The sequence below is a fragment of the Pelodiscus sinensis genome, chromosome 1 (assembly GCF_052426305.1).
Source record: "Pelodiscus sinensis isolate ZL-2025 chromosome 1, ASM5242630v1, whole genome shotgun sequence".
Taxonomy (NCBI): domain Eukaryota; kingdom Metazoa; phylum Chordata; order Testudines; family Trionychidae; genus Pelodiscus; species Pelodiscus sinensis.
Window position 1 is genome coordinate 189,206,844 of NC_143052.1, and position 17,757 is coordinate 189,224,600.

The following is a 17,757-nucleotide window of genomic DNA, read 5'->3' on the forward strand; positions in this document are numbered from 1 at the left end:
AAGGATGCATGTCTTCCAGACAGACACATAGACAGACACACAAACAGACAAACTCTCTGAAATATATAGTAGATAGCTGTTCCTTTCTCCACCTCACCCATTTCTGGCCCAATTAAGTTATATCTGTCCCAGTCCCCACCTCTGGCCCCTTGCTCCCCCCCCCCCCCGGGTCATTTTGCAGTATAACTGTCCCTCCTACCTGACCCCACCCTTTCCATTTTATGAGAAACAATTGAATTCCGGGCACCCCATTTTCCTGGCACAACCAAACCCAGACCTTGCTTTCAGTTAGGCGAAGAGGGAGCTGCATACCAAATTAGGTGATCCGAGCTCTTACCGTTTAGGAGGTGTTCTTTAACAATCGGACTCATAAGATGGACACACAGAGAGACGTACACACGTACAAACACTCTCAATTATGTAGTAGATATAAAAATATGAAATCAGACATTCTAACAGGATGATTTTTCTAGGATTTATGGCTCAGTCTAACAGCCCCTTATGGTTGGGATTTTCAAAGGAGCTTAAGAGAGCTAAACCCAAATCCTGTTTTAATTCCAACAGGATTTAAGCACCTAGCCCCCATAGGCTTCTTTGAAAATCTCAGCCCCACATGAGACGACCTAAGTAAGTTAATGGGAATTCATATAATTATTCCCATTGTAAGATGGGACCTGGTATGTTTGACTAGGGACCCACATCAATGTCTAGGTTTGGTTAAAAAAAATCCTCACCATGGACTCAGTGTTGCTGACCCTTCAGTAGAAGTGCTTGCAGCATGACTACTCATGGAAATAAAGGCTTCTGGGTCAGGCAACAAAGAGTGGATGAGCTCTTGGCTGCAGCAATCAGAGCTCACCAGAGGATAGTTCCAGTTCATAGCAATTTTCAAGGTTTTTACATTTGATTTTGTTCCAATGGGGAATAAACCAGACTGTGTGTGTTCTAGAGCCTGGGGGGTGCTGGCTGGGGACTTGGCAGGCTCAGGTTCAATTCCCTGCCAGGCGTCATCCAGAACAAATTTTATCATCCCAGATCACTAGGGCCCTGCCGAATTCATGGCCGGGAAAAATGCATTGTGGACTGTGAGGTCTAGTCTCCCTCCTCTGGCTATTGCAGGGGGTTGCAGGGCATTCAGAGCTGGATGGCTGAAATGACTGCTGGCTGGGCACCCATCTTCGAAGGTAGTAGCACCACCAGCAGCAACAAAGAAGTGAGAGCAGCATAGGCTGTGGGGGAGAGGTCACTTTTTGGCTGAGGTATGGCCAGCCTTACAGGTGAGTGATGTGGGTGACTGCCCAGGGTACTAGGGTCACCCCCTCTTCACACTGCCAGCCCAAGGCCCCTTTAAGCTCTGGGCCCAGAGCTAGGGAAGGGCAGGACTGGGGGCACCTCAGTAGGGGGCTCTTACCATGCACCAGGCTCCAGCTGTTAGTCCTGGCTGGGCGGGAGAGGGAAGAGTTTTCCTCTTCCCCTGAATAGACCATTTCTGGGGCTGGGTCATACCCACCTCTGGGAATCTCCCGTGGTTTTAGGAAGCTCCCTGGCCACTAGCTGTGAGCTCTGAAGACCACACTGCCACCAGCAGCTGCCCAAAAGTAAGGGAGTCATGGTATAGTATTGTCACCCTCACTTCTGTGCAGTATTGGCCGGGATCCCAGCTGTGAACAGCAGCATGGAAGTCAGGGGGTCACAATAGCTTTGCAAACCTATCCCCTGATTCCCCGCCCTATCCACCATAATGTCTTTTTGGGTCAAGACTCTCATAGTTACAATATTGATATTTCAGTATTAAATATCTGAAACCTTAACTGTGAAATTTACCAGAATGGGCTGTGAATTTGGCATGGTCAAATGGATCACTAATTCAAGGAGCTCAAGGCCTTGAATCTAGATTTATCACATCTATCCAACCAGGCTCTGGGGCAAAAAAGTCTTGGGCTTTTGTCTTCTTCACACCTCCCCCCACCCAATGTTTTGGTATCAAGGAAACAACATCTTTCAGTGAAATTTCATTTAATCAAAAATGTTCAGACTAACTCTAGCAAAAACCCTCAAGAGCTCTGGCTATGATCCCTACATTGGGAAATGCTGAGAGGGATAGCCTAGTGCTGGCTGTGATAACTCTGTTGGGGTATGTCTACACTTCATTCCTCTCTCTCTCTCTCTCTTGGAATGCAAATGCAGATACCTGAAATTGCAAATGAAGCAGGGATTTAAGTACCCCTTAAAAAATTATAAGTATCCCCTTAAAAATAAAATTAGAAGTAACCCTAGTACCAACAGTTTTCAGACACACACAATTTTTTTCTACCATTGCAACACATTTGTTTAAACAACTTAATCGTAGCTGGATGGATGATGACACTTTTGGGTAGAAAGTACAAAAATAAGAAAGCTGAGTAAAACTTACAACAGAAATTAAGTTTTCTCCAAATTTCAGTTGTGTTGAAGTACCCCTAGACTTCTCTCAAGTACCCGTTAGGGTACTCGTACCACTGGTTGAGAAACACTGCTCTATTGTATAATGAAGTTAAGTAGCATTTAATTGTCAATAACAATAATTAATAATATACGTATCTAATATTTAGCTAAAACCTGAATTTTTATTCATCCTTTCTAAGGCAAAACTCCTACTGAAATCAAGCTGAGAATTTTTTTTAGACTGCAATGAGAAAAAAGCTGAGCAAGGACTTCAAGATTTGACCTAATAAAATAATATGGACAGTCTGCATTTTTAAAATGCTATTTCTTTGAGGATCACAAAGGCATTTCCAAGAGTCTAAGTAAGCTTCAAATCCTTCCTGTCAGGGAGACATTATTGGAAAGCTTAAGGGACTTGGTCGTTGCCGCACAATGTGTAAATAAATTTGCCAACCACTGATCAAATGGCTCCTGATGCTGATGTATCAGAGATGTGAAGGTGTTGAGTCTGATGGGAGTCTGATTCAGGAAAATGAGGGTCCAGGGCTCCAACTTCCAGAGCTTTTTAATTTGCTGTATGAAAAACCCAAAGAACTATTTTAACTTCACTAAAAAGCTGATGCCCTGAGCTTTTCTTACAATCAAAACAAACTGGTGCCAAGTACCTGAGGGTTTTACAATTTTAACCTAAATATTTCAATGTCCTAGTAAAAAGGTGCTGGAACATCGAGTGCATTTTGTCATTTTATACAGTTCTTGCTTCTGATGGTGCCTGCAAATTCTTTAGTTGTGTGGGTTACTTGACCCTAAAATTGGCCTGGATAATGCATACCAGAATGTGGCTGGTTAACTAGAGTGGCAAACTAGACCTCAGATCCTTATGTATATTGGCATATAAAGAGGCCTGGCAGATCTACATTGGAGCCGTAAAGTTCCGTACACAGATGAAACTCTTAAATTCCAACTTTGCCTTTTTCAAATAACAGTGCGGTTGCAAAACAAATTGGCAGAAACTAACTGGGGCCCTAGTTTTTATTTTGCTGACCAGTCTGCCTGGTTTTCAGTGTAGAACAGTACCAAGCCATTTTAAAAAAAGGAACTGTGAATAATTCATAATGCTTCCCTTGTTCATGGAGGGTGGGGCATTGAGCTGCACAAATGAGCTAGCTGCATATCTTAGGAGTATATTGTAGGAATATATCTTATTCAAAGTAGGAATAAGATCCTCCGGAAAAGGGCTTTTTTTCCGGAGGATCGGGGCCAGTGTAGACGCTCTTTTCCGGCTTTTTTAAAAGCTGGAAAAAAGCGGCAGACATTTTTATTTAAATGCCGCGGGGGATATTTAAATCCCCCGCGGATTTCCCTATTACGGCTTCTGAAATTAACATGCCCCTTCCGGAAAAGGGGCCAGTGTAGACGTAGCCCATGTTACATGGAGGTGCGGGGGGGATAGCTCAGTGGTTTGAGTGTTGGTCTGTTAAACCTCAGGTTGTGAGCTTAATGCTTGAGAGGGCCATTTAGAGATCTGGGGAAAATCTGTCAGGGATGGTATTTAGTCCTGCCATGAGGGTAGGGGACTGGACTCAATGACCTTGCAAGGTCCCTTCCAGTTCTGTGAGATAGGTGTATCTCCATTATTATTATAAGGTGTTTGAAAATTCTCTCTCTGCTTTAAGAATGTGGATTTTCTTAATAAAGACTTATTCCTCATTCTCTCTGCAAAACAGATCTTGAGCTGGTATAAATCAGCATGGGTCTAATGAAGGGTATACACTTGATGCCACATCAGTTTACACCCATTGAGAAGCTGGCCTTGTGCATGTATTTACTCATTTATTGATAAGCTTCATAGAACTGGAAGGAACCTCCAGAGGTCATCAAATCCAAGTCCCCTGTCCTCCCGGCACGACCAAGCACCATTTAGAATCTAGGCCAGTGTTGTCCAAACAGTTTTGAAGCAGTAGCCACTATAGTGGCTAGTGCAACAGCAAACTAGCCACATTATTCTGAAATAATATTATTCTGAATATTTGTTCAAACCAACTAGCCACACTCAATTGGCCAAATAGCCACATGTGTCTAGACCATCCCTGACAGGTGTCTCTCTAATCTGCTCTTAAATATCGCCAAAGATGGGGATTCCACAGTCTCCCTTGGCAAGTTATCCTAGTGCTTAACCCCACTGAAAGCTAAGAAGTTTTTCTTAATGTCCATTCTAATCCTCCAATGCTGCAATCTAAGCCCATTGCTTCTTGTCCTATCATCTGAGGTCAAGGGAAATCTTTTATCTCTGTCCTCCTTGTAACAACCTTTTAGGTACTTGAAAGCTGTTATCATGTCCCCGACAGTCTTTTTTCCACACTAAACAAACCCCATTCTTTCCATTTGTATCATTACACCTATAATCACAGTGGCAGGATTGCACACCTGCTATTTAAAACAAACAAACATTCAAGTCATCACAGTAGGCCTCTCAGTGCAGAGAGTCCATCAATCAATCTGCCTTATGATAAATAGTAATACTAACCAACAGCCAAATTAAACAAAGTACAAGACACTATGCCCTGATGGTCACCAAAAATGGGTTCTAGCGAACTATTAAAGAAAGCAGATTCCAAAGGCTTCTCTACTGGAAATGCTCTGTCTGTAGTCCCAGAAAAATAATTTCCAAGCACTAATAATAATAGCACTTGTGGGCATCTCAGCTAGCAGGACACAGCATGATCTACCAGGAAACTGGGCCCAGAAACAGTGCGGCTTTGAAGGATCCAGCAGCATCATAGGTTAATGAAAGCTCTCTAGGTTTTAGCACTGAGATTTGACATTGAAACATGGTACAAAACCACCTGCTATGAGAAACAGGTCTATGGCAGTGGGTGTCTCCACATAGCTGTGACTAAATTCCCCAAAGTCCTGTCCCATTCTCAGCCTACAGCTGGTCTACTATAAAACCTGGTATGAATTCTTTAGATACAGTTTCTTTGGTAAGTCTAATGATCTAGTCAGATCTCTGGGTGGAGTATTCCCAGGTTACTGCAGTTGTACCTAATATACCTTGTAAACTGGATGGCTGCACAGCAGTCCTGTATGTATGGCCAGGACAGGCACCATGTTGCTTACCAAGAGAGGCTCTGGAGCAACAGACCTGGCAGCACGCACCATAACCTCTCTTTACACGCACTCTTCCCCTCTACTCTTCTTACTCCTTTCACTCATTGGAAAAAGCCAGAAGAGACTGGCACTGAACAGCTGTTTGGAGATACTCTGGGTCCCAAGGGTTGTGACTGGAATTCTGTATATAGAATAGCATGTCTATGATTTTATTTGTATTCACACATTTGGTTGTAGTCCGTTCAAGGCCATGTATAGTCCATGATTCCACAGCCATGGAGTATGCTTCAGAATCCACCCCCAATGCAAAGTTATGCTCTGACCTTTCTTTTATAAAAATGAAGCCACATAAAATGTATGTACAAATGTATGCAAAACTTATGCAAAAATATGAAACATACGTAAACCAATGCAGTGGCATCTGTCTGTGTCATCAGAGAGCCTGAACCATTGTCTCCAAGAGGTGTGATCTAACCTGTGATCTCAGCCAGGGCCCTGTGAACCTTGCAACTGAGGAATTTGGCAGTATCCAAGGATGCCCTACAGTTCATCAGGTTATGACACCCAGGTGTCCTGACATTTTATCTCCCAGTCCTTGCAGGAACTGCCTTCAGATGCTGCTTGGTCTGTAGTTCATTGGCTTACAGGACCAGCTCCCCATCCTGTTCCAAACAGCCAGGCCTTAGGGATTTCTATGTTTATAGAAATTTTAATTTGAAAAAAACCTCTTGGTCTGGTCAGCTAAAAACATGTCTACTCTCATTTATTGATACAAATTAATGTAAGATCCAGGTCTGTCCATTTAGGAAGGATGACTATCTCTACCAAACACAGGACCGAGCGAAAGGACCATAAACCGGTGCTGAAGAAGGGCAGGATTCCATGTACCTTTCCAGCCACCTTCCCTTTCCATCTCTGAAAATTTTTGAAGAGGGGAAAACATATTGCCAGACTCAGACGCTTTACATCAGAGCTCCCTCCTACATGTTTTCTCTCACTCTTTTCCTTGAAGTGGCAGCATAAAATTCAGGGGAGCTATTTATGTGTTCTTTATAGCATCCCTCCCGTTGCCTTTTAGGAGTGTTTCTAGATAGTTTTTAGGTGGGGATAAGAGGCATATAAAAATTGAAAATACGCTTCAGAGGTTGTTTTTCAGCTCCTGGAAAGCACGCCTACACAGCAGGGCAAAAGTCAAAATTAAGCTACACAACTTCAGCTATGTCAATTGTGTAGCTGAAATTGAAATAGCTTAATTAGGCTTTTGGCGCTGTCTACACAACTGTAAGCTGAAGGAAGAACACTCTTCCTCCAACTTTCCTTACTCCTTGTAAAATGAGAGTTACAGGAGTTGGAGTAAGAAGTCTTCCAACTCGCCATTATTTCAAAATAATGGCTTGCTGTGTAGACACGCTCTTCGTTATTTTGGAATAATATCAGTTATTCTGAAATGACGCTGCTGTGTAGACATGCTCTAAACGTTGGGAGAAAAGGGAGTTAGCACTGTTTGGGGTTTTACCTTTTCCCTCCATACCCCCGCACCCCCCCACCCTCCACCCTCTGACATGAATAGCGAAATTTAACAGACCCTCAGATTCATGGCGTTGTGCTCATTACACCAGAGATTAATTTGTTCTGAAATCTAATTGATGTTTTTTGGTAATACAGAGCATGCACGTGTTATGTAGTGCTCATTTTGTGCCCCATCTCTTGCTCCCCCATCCTCTTTAATGAATCCTTCTGGCTCCCACCAAACGTACATCAAAAACATCAGCGCACAGAAAAATGGTTGTTGTTCCAGATGCCTCTCTCAGATGCCTTGATACCATGTCTATTCATTGCTTGCCCATATGACACGGCCTGAAGCTCTATAGGATATTCAACTTTCCACCCATGCGCTATGATCTCTCTGGCTGGTATTGGAATGAGACAATAGTTTCCCTATATTTTAGAGTCAGGGGTTGAAATGCTATCTTGTCTGCTCAAGCAATCGGATCAGAATGGTAGAAACTGTAAAGAATGGTCTCTCGTACATAATGTGCCTTTGAGTGAAGGTCTGAAAGTGTACATTCTTAGGAGAATGGAGTTACTCATCTACATTAAAGTTATGTGATAAACTTTGCTCACAAGGTAAAGTGCTTTGCTGGATTGGAGCCTTAAATATGGCACAGACTAAAACTTCATTCTGAGCATTTATCACTCTGTTGACAGTGCTTATATTACACAGTACAGAGGACAAGAAATATAGAGAAAATACAACACAAAACTTCTTAGTATTGTAATATTCATGCAGACTGGAAAGCTTTATCCCAGAGATAGCAAAAGAGAACTAAAAGGCTAGGTCTACACTAGGGAATAAGATTGAATTAAGATATGCAACTCCTGCTGCATTAATTGCGTAGCTTGAGTCGAACTACCTTAAATCACTCCATTGTGAGTGAGACTGACACTTTCATCCATCAGTGATCCCACTGGCCTAGCCAGCTAGGAGAAATAAAGGTCCAATGCAAAGCTGATGGCCTTAAGCAGTCCTAACAATTCCAGAAGGATTTATTGGGTGAGATTGTCTGACCTGTGTTACGCAGACTAGGGGCTCTTCTCTAAGACAGGGTAATGTGCACTACAAGGACGTGATTTCTACAGCAAACTAACCTGCTGTGCATTAAGGAGGAATATAAAAGAATAACAAAGGGAAAAAATCAGTGGGTAACAAGAAAATGAGAGAGGGTAAGGCACAAAATGAGTAACACCTAACAAGGGACATAAAATGGAATAAGAATAGGTTCTTTAGATATATTAGAAGCAAGAGAAAGATCAAGGAAAGGGTAAGTTCTCTTCTTAGTGGGGAAGGAGAGCTAATAGTGGATGACAAAGGCTGAGATGTATTATTAGGTTAGATATTAGGAAAGCTACAAGGATAGTTTAACTCTGTAATAGGCTTTCAAGGGAGGGAGGTTGTGCAATCCCCATCACTGGATTTAATGAACAGGTTGAAGAAACATCTGCCCAGGATGGTCTACATTTTCTTGGGGCTGCCTCAATGCAGGGCACTGGACTAGATGATGTATGGAGGTCCCTTCCATTCATACAATTCTATTATTAATGGACTATGTAGAGCCTTCTGGTGTGCATTAGACATTCCCCACTGCTTTTTAATGTAGCGCTTGGAACTTTTAGTGCGCACCAGTGGAATCTACATGGACCAAGCAATGCAAAGCATGCTTGAATGCTTTAGAAATCACACTCTCACAGTGTGCATTACTTCACTGTGCAGGCAAGCCATAGATGTTCACAAAAACCACATCTGGCATTAACATCCATGAGTAACGCAGAAAGTGACACTGACCTACTCAAACAGACCACTCACCCATTGCCAGGGAGGCTAAAGTCCAGGCATGTACATGGTCCTGCCTATTAAAGAGTTACCTCATTGTGTGCAGTTTTCACAATCCCTACTAGGCAGTTGATTCAGCCGTGAATACATTCACCTCTTCTCACTGTTTGAGCCAAACAGACCTTTCGGAAACCTCTGCCCACCCCAGTTTTCCTCCTAGGACAATGAATTACAAATTCATTTTATTCACCAAACATTCTCCCCTGAATCAAGTGAATGTGTTGTAGGATGAAAAATTAATAAAGAACAGAATTGTAAGGGGAAGTCATAGGTCTTCCTTCAGGGGGGACTAGAATATGTCACATTATTGTTGTGTTCAACTCTTTTAATGTTCATGAAATGCGCTGCAGTAACAGCCTCGGTGAATGGAACGTTTTAGATAGCTACGGAATTACCATAGCACAGGCAGTACCAATGCAATCTTTCTTGGGCGTAGAGGGACCAATGCTAGAGACTTGAGTGTCTGAAGGAAATGCATGCCGGTTCATTTCAGCTTGCTCTAGATCAGGGGTGGGCAAGATACCTCTTGCATGCTGGATCCGGCCCATGGCCCGCCCCCTGCTGGGACCTTCAGGCATGCAGCAGCTGCTGTTTTAAGAACAGAGCTGCTCCTTGTGGCTCTCTGCTCTCAAGGGAGGGGTAGGCTTCATGTGATCTCCCTGCCCCCCAGCCCAATCCCCAGCTCCTATTGGCCAGAAACAATCGGCCAATAGGAACTGACCCTAGGCAATCTCTCTGCTCTTTTTGGGGGGAAACAATCATCCAATAGAAGCTGAGAGATTGGCCTGGGGAACAGGGACAGCGCAAGCCTCTCCCCCGTCCTGGAGCTGAGAAACACATGAAAGGAGCAGCCTGCATTTTCAAGTGGTTTGGGGCTGGAGCAGGCAGGGAACCCAGCCTGCCTTGGGTGTGCTGCAGGGTTGCTGGCCAGGAGATGCTTAAGTAAGCACCTCCCTGCCAAAGCCTGCCTCTAGCACCCCAGCCCCTCCTGCATCACAACTCCCTCCCACAGGTCACCATCTAAACCCACTGCAGCCCCTGCCCCAGGTTACAACCCCCTCCAACACCCTTCCCCAGGCTAGAACCCCAGGCCACACTCCTTCCCTGACTCTACACCCCAGTTCCTGACCCAGGTCACAACCCCCTCCTTCACCCAAACTCCTTCTCAGACTTCACACCATCTTCTGCACCCCAGTCTCTGACCCCATGCATCCTTCTGTGTCCTACCTCCATCCTAGACCCCGAACACCCACCACAGGAAAGTGCGGCCCTTGACCACTTTCCAAAATTTTGGAGTGCCCCCCCAAAAAATTATTGCTCACCCCTGCTCTAGATCAATGGTTCTCAACCAGGAGTACATGTACCCCTGGAGAATACACAAGTCTTACATCAACTCATCTAGGGTACGTCTACACTACAGCGCTAGTTCGAACTAACTTAGTTCAAATTAGTTAATTCGAACTAAGCTAATTCGAACTAACGCGTCTAGAACTAAAAACTAGTTTGAATTAGCGTTTTGCTAATTCGAACTAGCAAGTCCACATTGAGTGGACTCTGAACAGGGCTTAAGGATGGCCGGAAGCAGTGCCGGCAGGGCATAAAAGGAGGACTTAGAGCGTGGAGATGCTGTCTCAGGCTAGCCGAGGGCTGCGCTTAAAGGGTCCCGACCCCCACCCCGGACAGACAGTTCTCAGGGTGCCCCGCTTGCAAAGAAGTTCTGGCTTGGAGTGCCCGGAGTACCCACACTGGGCACATCACACCACTCAGCCATCAGCCCGGCTGCACTTGCCGCAGGCTGCCATCTGGGGAGAGGGGGCAATCGGGGGGCTGCAGGAGAGCTTCCACCCCCAGAAGCCCGCAGAGCCAGCCCAGTCCTCCCCATCGGGGGCTCGTACCCTATTCCTCCCTCACCCCCTTCCACTTATCCTTCCCTAGCCCCCCTTCTTATTGATGTACAAAATAAAGATAACGTTTCTTCCAACATTGACTCTGTCTTTATTGACCAAAACTGGGGGAGACTGGGAAAAGGAGGTGGGAGAGGGGAAGAGAAAGGCTGGGAGAGGGGAGGGCAACTAACATGATCAGGGGTTGGGAACAGGTCCCAGATGAAGAGAGGCTACAGAGACTGGGACTGTTCAGCTTAGAAAAGAGGAGACAGAGGGGGGACAGGATAGAGGTCTCTAAAAGCAGGGGTTGGGTGGAGAGGGTGCATTCAGAAAAGTTCTTCCTGAGTTCCCATAAAGAAGGACTAGAGGACACCAAAGGAAAGGAATGGGTAGCAGGCTTGAAACTAGTAAGAGAAAGTTGTTCTTCTTCCCAAAGCAAATAGTTAACCTGTGGAACTCCTTGCTGCAGGAGGCTGTGAAGGCTACAACTAGAACAGAGTTTAAAGGGAAGTGAGATCAAGTCATGGAGGTTGGGTCCATGGAGTGGTATTAGCCAGGGGGTAGCAGTGGTGTCCCTGCCCAAAGTTTGTGGAAGGCTGGAGAGGGATGGCACGAGACAAATGGCTTGGTCACTGTCTTCGGTCCATCCCCTCCAGGGTCCCTAGGGTTGGCCGCTGTCGGCAGACAGGCTACTGGGCTAGATGGACCTTTGGTCTGACCCAGGACGGCCATTGTAAGCTCAGGGCTCAGGGTCGGGGGTCTCAGTGGACCCCCTTGATTTTCATGCACACCTGCTCCTGGGTGGCCAGGCTGGCAGCTCTCCTGCCCTAGACGGCCACTTTCCTGTGCCTAGTGCGGAGATCGTGGACAAGGTCCACGATGTCCGCACTAGCCCAGGAAGGTGCCCGCCTTTTGCGGTCCAGGGCAAGCTCCCAGGAGCCGCTAGCCTGGTCCCGGGAAGAGGGGGTGGGCTGGGGGCATCGGGTGGGTGGCTCTGTGCTGTGCCAGGTGCAGGGTCTGCTGGCTGGGTGCTGGCAGGCTTGCACCTGGCACGGGCACCGTAGCCAGCCCGTGCCCCTTTAAGGGGTCCGGGGCCGGGAGGGGGGCATAGAGTTTCCCTGGTGTTGGCCAGAGTGGCCACCAGGGAAACCTGGAGAGGGCTAGCCTCCCACTAGTTCGAATTAAGGGGCTACACACCCCTTAATTTGAACTAGCTAGTTCGAACTAGGCTTAATCCTCGTAAAATGAGGTTTACCTAGTTCGAACTAAGCGCTCCGCTAGTTCGATTCAAATTCGAACTAGCGGAGCGCTAGTGTAGCGCCTATTAAAGTTAGTTCAAACTAACGTCCGTTAGTTCGAACTAACTTTGTAGTGTAGACATACCCCTAGATATTTGCCTAGTTTTACAACAGGCATCAAGCTAGCTAAGTCAGAACAAGCTAAATTTCATACCAACAATGACATGTTTATACTGCTCTGTATACGACACACTGAAATGTGAGTATAGTATTTATATTCTAATTGAATTATTTTATAATTGTATGGTAAAAATGAGAATGTAAGCAGTTTTTCAGTAATATTATGCTTATGGCACTTTTGTATAGTTATGTCTGATTTTGTAAGCAAGTAGTTTTCAAGTGAGGTGAAATTTGGGGGTGCAGAAGACAAATGAGACTCTTGAAAGAGGTACAGTAGTCTGGAAAGGCTGAGAACCTCTGCTCTATATTACCTTTGTGTACAGCTTGTTGCCTTCATTACTATCTGTGATCTTGTCTTGTTCTTTTAGTGGGAAAGGCCTGGCAAGGAGCAAGCCGTAAAAGTTAATGTATAAGAAAGGAAGCTAGGGGGACTGCTCTTTGTTTGCTTCTTAATATAAGTGAGGGAATGGTTCCGCTATTGAGGGGAACTTTCCAGGCTTCTACACTATCCTGGTGAAATGGGCTAATGAAAGGATCTAGGTCCTCATTCCTGCTACTATCCAGAGTCTTCCCTGAGCTCGGGGGCTCCCCTTCCACTCTTGTAACCCCAACAAAGCTGGCCCAGGGTTCCCAGAAGTTCGACCTCCAACCTTGTTGTGATTTCCTAGCCCAGGGAGTAGGGTGTCCCCATGCTGGGGTGCTCTAGCTATGCTGGATGCTTCCCTGACCCTTGGATTATTACGTACAGTTCAAAGCAAATAAGATGTATTAAACAGCAATCGGTTTAAAAAAGAATAAGACAAAATGGGGAAGTTTAAAAGAAAACATGTCACCCTGCTTTGTGGCAGGTTACATAATAAATAGTGTTTCTGGAATGTGAGGGCAGTTCCCAGTCTGTTCCTCGCATGTCTCAGGCCCTGGCTGTGCTGCTGCAGGTCAGATGCTGGTGCTGGCCACATGCCTTCAAGCTCTAGGTGGCAGGATCCTTCTCCCCAGCATGAGCCCCTCTCTCCCCAGTGCGTCAGGTTATAATCCCTCTCCGAGTCTGGCCTCTCCCTAGCTGCTCACAGCAGACAGCTCCAGCCGTTCACAATTTGCATATCTTTTTCCGACTTTTCCAGGCAGTGTAGACATAGCTTCAGAGCCCTGATAAACCCTTTACCTTTCTTTTGGTACTAGGAGATAACCAACCAAAAGACCACCACTGAGTTTTAGCAAGGGGCCAAAAGTGCCTTTACATTAAACTTCTGCAGTGATGGGAACTTGGCTTTTCAACCCAGGCAGATCTCCACCATGCATTGAAACTGCATGTGTGAAGAAGAGAACAGCTATAAGCACTGTTTGAGGATAACCCATCACCATCCCCAAAGGCATCTAATCTGCTGTGGACCAACCAGCTTTTGGTTCATGTCCACAATGCAGCTGGCTTTTGATTAATGAATATGTGCATGAGACATCTGTGTAGCACAAATAAACTTTTATTGGTGCTGTACAGTGCAGCCAAAGAAAGATCAGCCATTACAAGAGAACCTGTAAATAAATTTGATGATGTCAAAGAGAGTGTTCACATTAAAGGAACAGATTTTCAAGTGGATGCAAATTCAGAATCAATTGATATAATTCTGGATTGTTGTTTTTTTACTAAGACTACGATGAAACAAATAGAAATCAAGTTAAAAAAATGTAACATTCAATAGTTCTGTTCAATTAACCCTGTTTTATTACAAAACATTTCTAGGCAAACAAGATGCTAACTTTTTTTTTTTTTACTTGTGAATGTCTGCAGTATTAAAATGAACTTTTGTCATAACCCTGCCTGAGCTCTCCCTTGTGGGTGCATACCAGGAAGTTGTGCTCGGGTCTACTTGCTGGATCTGTGCTTCTAAGCACCCAGAAGACTGGGAAGGCTCTGAGTTCTCCAACCACAATCTCTGGCTGTGGCTTCTTTGATACACTTCCCAGGCAGAACCCAATGAGTTAGCTGCCCCGGGTGACAGGTGGGATCCACAAAGGGATATAGACATTATAATATGTTGGCTACATCTACTCTGCAGAGTTTTTGCACAAAAACAGCCCGTTCTTGTGCAAGAAAAAGTACAGTAAATCGTAAGAACACGGGGCTTTTTGAACAAGAGTTATTCCTCTTTCTATGAGGAATAAGCCTTTTTGTACAAGAGCTCTTGCGCAAAAAGGCATGTGTGGATGGGCAACAGGGGTTTCTTGTGCAAGAAATCCCTACGGCTTAAATGGCCATCAGAGCTTTCTTGTGCAAGAGAGCATCCACACTGCCATGGCCGCTCTTGTGCAAAAGCACATCTCTTGCGCAAAAGCACATGGCAGTGTGGGCGCGCTCTTAGGCAAGAACTTTTTGTGCAAGGACTCTTGCGCAAAAAGTTCTTGTGCAAGAAGCCTGCAGTGTAGATGTAGCCTGAGAGTTACAGTGCTTAACCTGTAGGCACCTAGAAGATCATAGGGACAACATTGCTATCTGGAAAGTGTAAGTAAGGTGCCTATGCTCCCCATCCAAAGAATGGGGAAAGATATGCACCTTAGGCTGCAATTCACAAAACCAACCTGCTAGAAGGGGTGCTGCCTATGCCAGCCAATAGGAGAAGCCAATGAAAGGGCTGTTTGCTAAGCCCCATCCCTCTCATGGAGACAGGTGATCAAATACCTATCTTCTCCCTGGTTCATGGATTGCTAGAAGAGATGGATACCTAAGTTGCATGTGGGGCCCAAATCAAAATGACTGGGGCATGGGAGAAGGAAAGTAGCTTTCCGTCTAGTGAATAGTATACTCACTTAAAAGGTGGCAGATCTTTGTTCACATCCTTTCTTTGTGGGAGTTTACTGGAGGGACCTCGTATTGCAGGCAGCATTTGAACACTGGATGGGGCCCCACTGACTAGTTAAGTGGCCAGTTGCCTCTTTACCAATTTGTGAATCACTCTGTGGCTTAAGCGGGAGGCTGGCATCCAGATGTCTCCTGTGCGGAGACCGCAGTGCGCACACAAAGGTGGCAGATAGCATCCAGGTGTCTAGAGGGAGGCTGCAGTGTACTTGCTTGGAGGCAAAAAGCTTCCATGCCTAGAGTCAGATGGCAGCTGAGCAGGAGTTTGAGGTTTAGAGCACTGATTTAAAACCAGGACTTAGGCAGCTACGTATCTTCATGGAAATCATCCACTCTCCCAAAAGTGCCACCCTTGGTCTGGAACTGGAAATAAATGAAGTTAGTATTGCTCAGCATTGCCAAAGGATCTGTAGACCAACCACACTTTACCCATTCTGTCTGATTGTCCACAGCATGGGAACATTGAAGTTTAACCTTTTGGCACTACATAACCTCAACACAAAGGTTACATTGCCCTTTGCTATATATTCCTTTGGCCCATTAATATGTTCACACATTCACCTGGCTGGAAGCCCGGAAAACACCACTATTACAAAAGTCACTAAGCTGATGTTGCAGATGGGCAATAACTACTTTACCTAAAATGATGAGTAATCTTGTGGCACCTTAGAGTCTAACAAATATAGAAAATCATGTGCTTTCATGGATAAAACCCACTTCATCGGATGCGCTTGAGTGGAAATTACAGAATCCAAGGTATATATAACAGAAAAAGTCTGTCAATTGTAGGACTCATGTTAATGAAGCTAAATAAGTAGGCTGGATGTGTCCCATTCATAATTTTTTATGTGAAAATGAAAATGTCAAACTCAAGGGAAATTGGTTTTGTAGTTTGTTAACCAGTTATTATCTTTATTCAAGCCCAGGTTTGACAGTGTCAAATTTGTAAATGAATTCTAGTTCAGCAATCTTTCTCTGTAATGGGGTGATAAAATTCCTTTGTAGAAGAATGGCTACTTTTAAATCCATTATTGAGTGTGAAGGTAGGTTAAAATGTTCCCCTACAGGCTTATGTATTACCATTCTTGATGTCTGATTTGTATCTATTTAAACGTTGTCACAGAGACTGTCCAATTTGGCCAATAAACATGGCAGAAGGGCATTGCTGGCACACATCACATTTGAAGATGTGTAGTTGTATGAGCCTCTGATTTTGTGCCTTATGTGATTAGGTTCTGTGATGGTGTTGCTTGATATGTGGATAGATTTGGCAACGGGGTTTGTGCAGGGGTAGGTTCCTAGGTGAATGTACCTGAGACTACGTCTAAACTACACCCTTCTGTCGGCAGAGGGATGTAAATTAGACATATCAAAAGTGCAAATGAAGCAGGGATTTAAATATCCTGCTCTTCATTTGCATAATGGTGTCCGCCGCTTTTTTTTGAAATAGGGATTTTCAAAAAAACCTGGCAGTTTAGATGGGGCATTTTCAACAGAAATGCCTTGTTCCAAAAGATCCTGTACTCCTCAAAAAATGTAGTACAGGATCTTTCGAAATGGGATATTTCTGTTGAAAATGCCCCGTCTACATTGCTGGGTTTTTTTAAAAGCCCTGTTTCAAAAAAAAAAGAGGCAGCCGCCATTATGCAAATGAAGCGTGGGACATTTAAATCCCTGCTTCATTTACATTTTCAATACATCTAATTTACATCCCTCTGCCGACAGAGGGGTATAGTTTAGACACAGCCTGAGATACGGCGTGTGGCTGTTTGCAAGTATTTGCTTCAGGTTGGGGGGCTGTCTGTATGTGAGGATTGGCCTTTCTCCCAAGGCCTGTGAGAGGGAGGGATTATTTTGCAGGACGGGTTGTAGATTGTTAACGATGTGCTGGAGAGGTTTAAGCTGGGAGCTGAACATGATGACCAGTGGTGTTCTGTTATTTCCCTTGGGCCTGTATTGAAGTAGTTGACGTCTGAGTATTTGTCTGGGTCTGTCAATCTGTTTCCTGAATTCCCCAGGTGGGTATTTAAGTTTTAAGAATGCCTGATAAAGATTTTGTAGGTGTATTGGCCCATGGCACACTACAGAAGGGTGAAAGACAAGAATGCAATTATTTTATAACAAAAGCAACACTTGCTTTCTCTTAAAGAACATTCCTTGTAAATGATAATCTACTTTATTATTTAGAAAATCAAAATGATAAATAGCTGCTACTTTTGTAACAATATGCAGCAGGATCTGAATGAGCTCTCCCCTGCCAGCTAGTGATGAGCTGAAGGAAAAGACATCAGAAGTAGCCTTTTTTGCATAGACATGCCTACTCTGCCAAGGTGCACAGCAGATGGAGCTGCTTTGCCAAACGGATCAGTTTTCACTGGTTTGGGTTGCAGCTCACTCTAGTATTTGAGTGTGTAGGTAATGAAATGTTGTTATCCTTATTGTATGATTGAAGGGAGAAGAACCGGGCATAGCATGTCCTGATTGGGGGAGCCACCCTAAACTGAACCTCACTTGCTAAGTAGGAGGCTAGGACATGCCAAATCCACGGAGACAAAGGTGTTTCTTCTTAGTGGTATTGTTGCTGCCTAAAACGTTCTAGGTATTGTTTTAAAACACTGCTCTTTAGATTCATATGAGAGTCCTTGTTTTCTGTTACTGATTCCTGTCTCTGACATT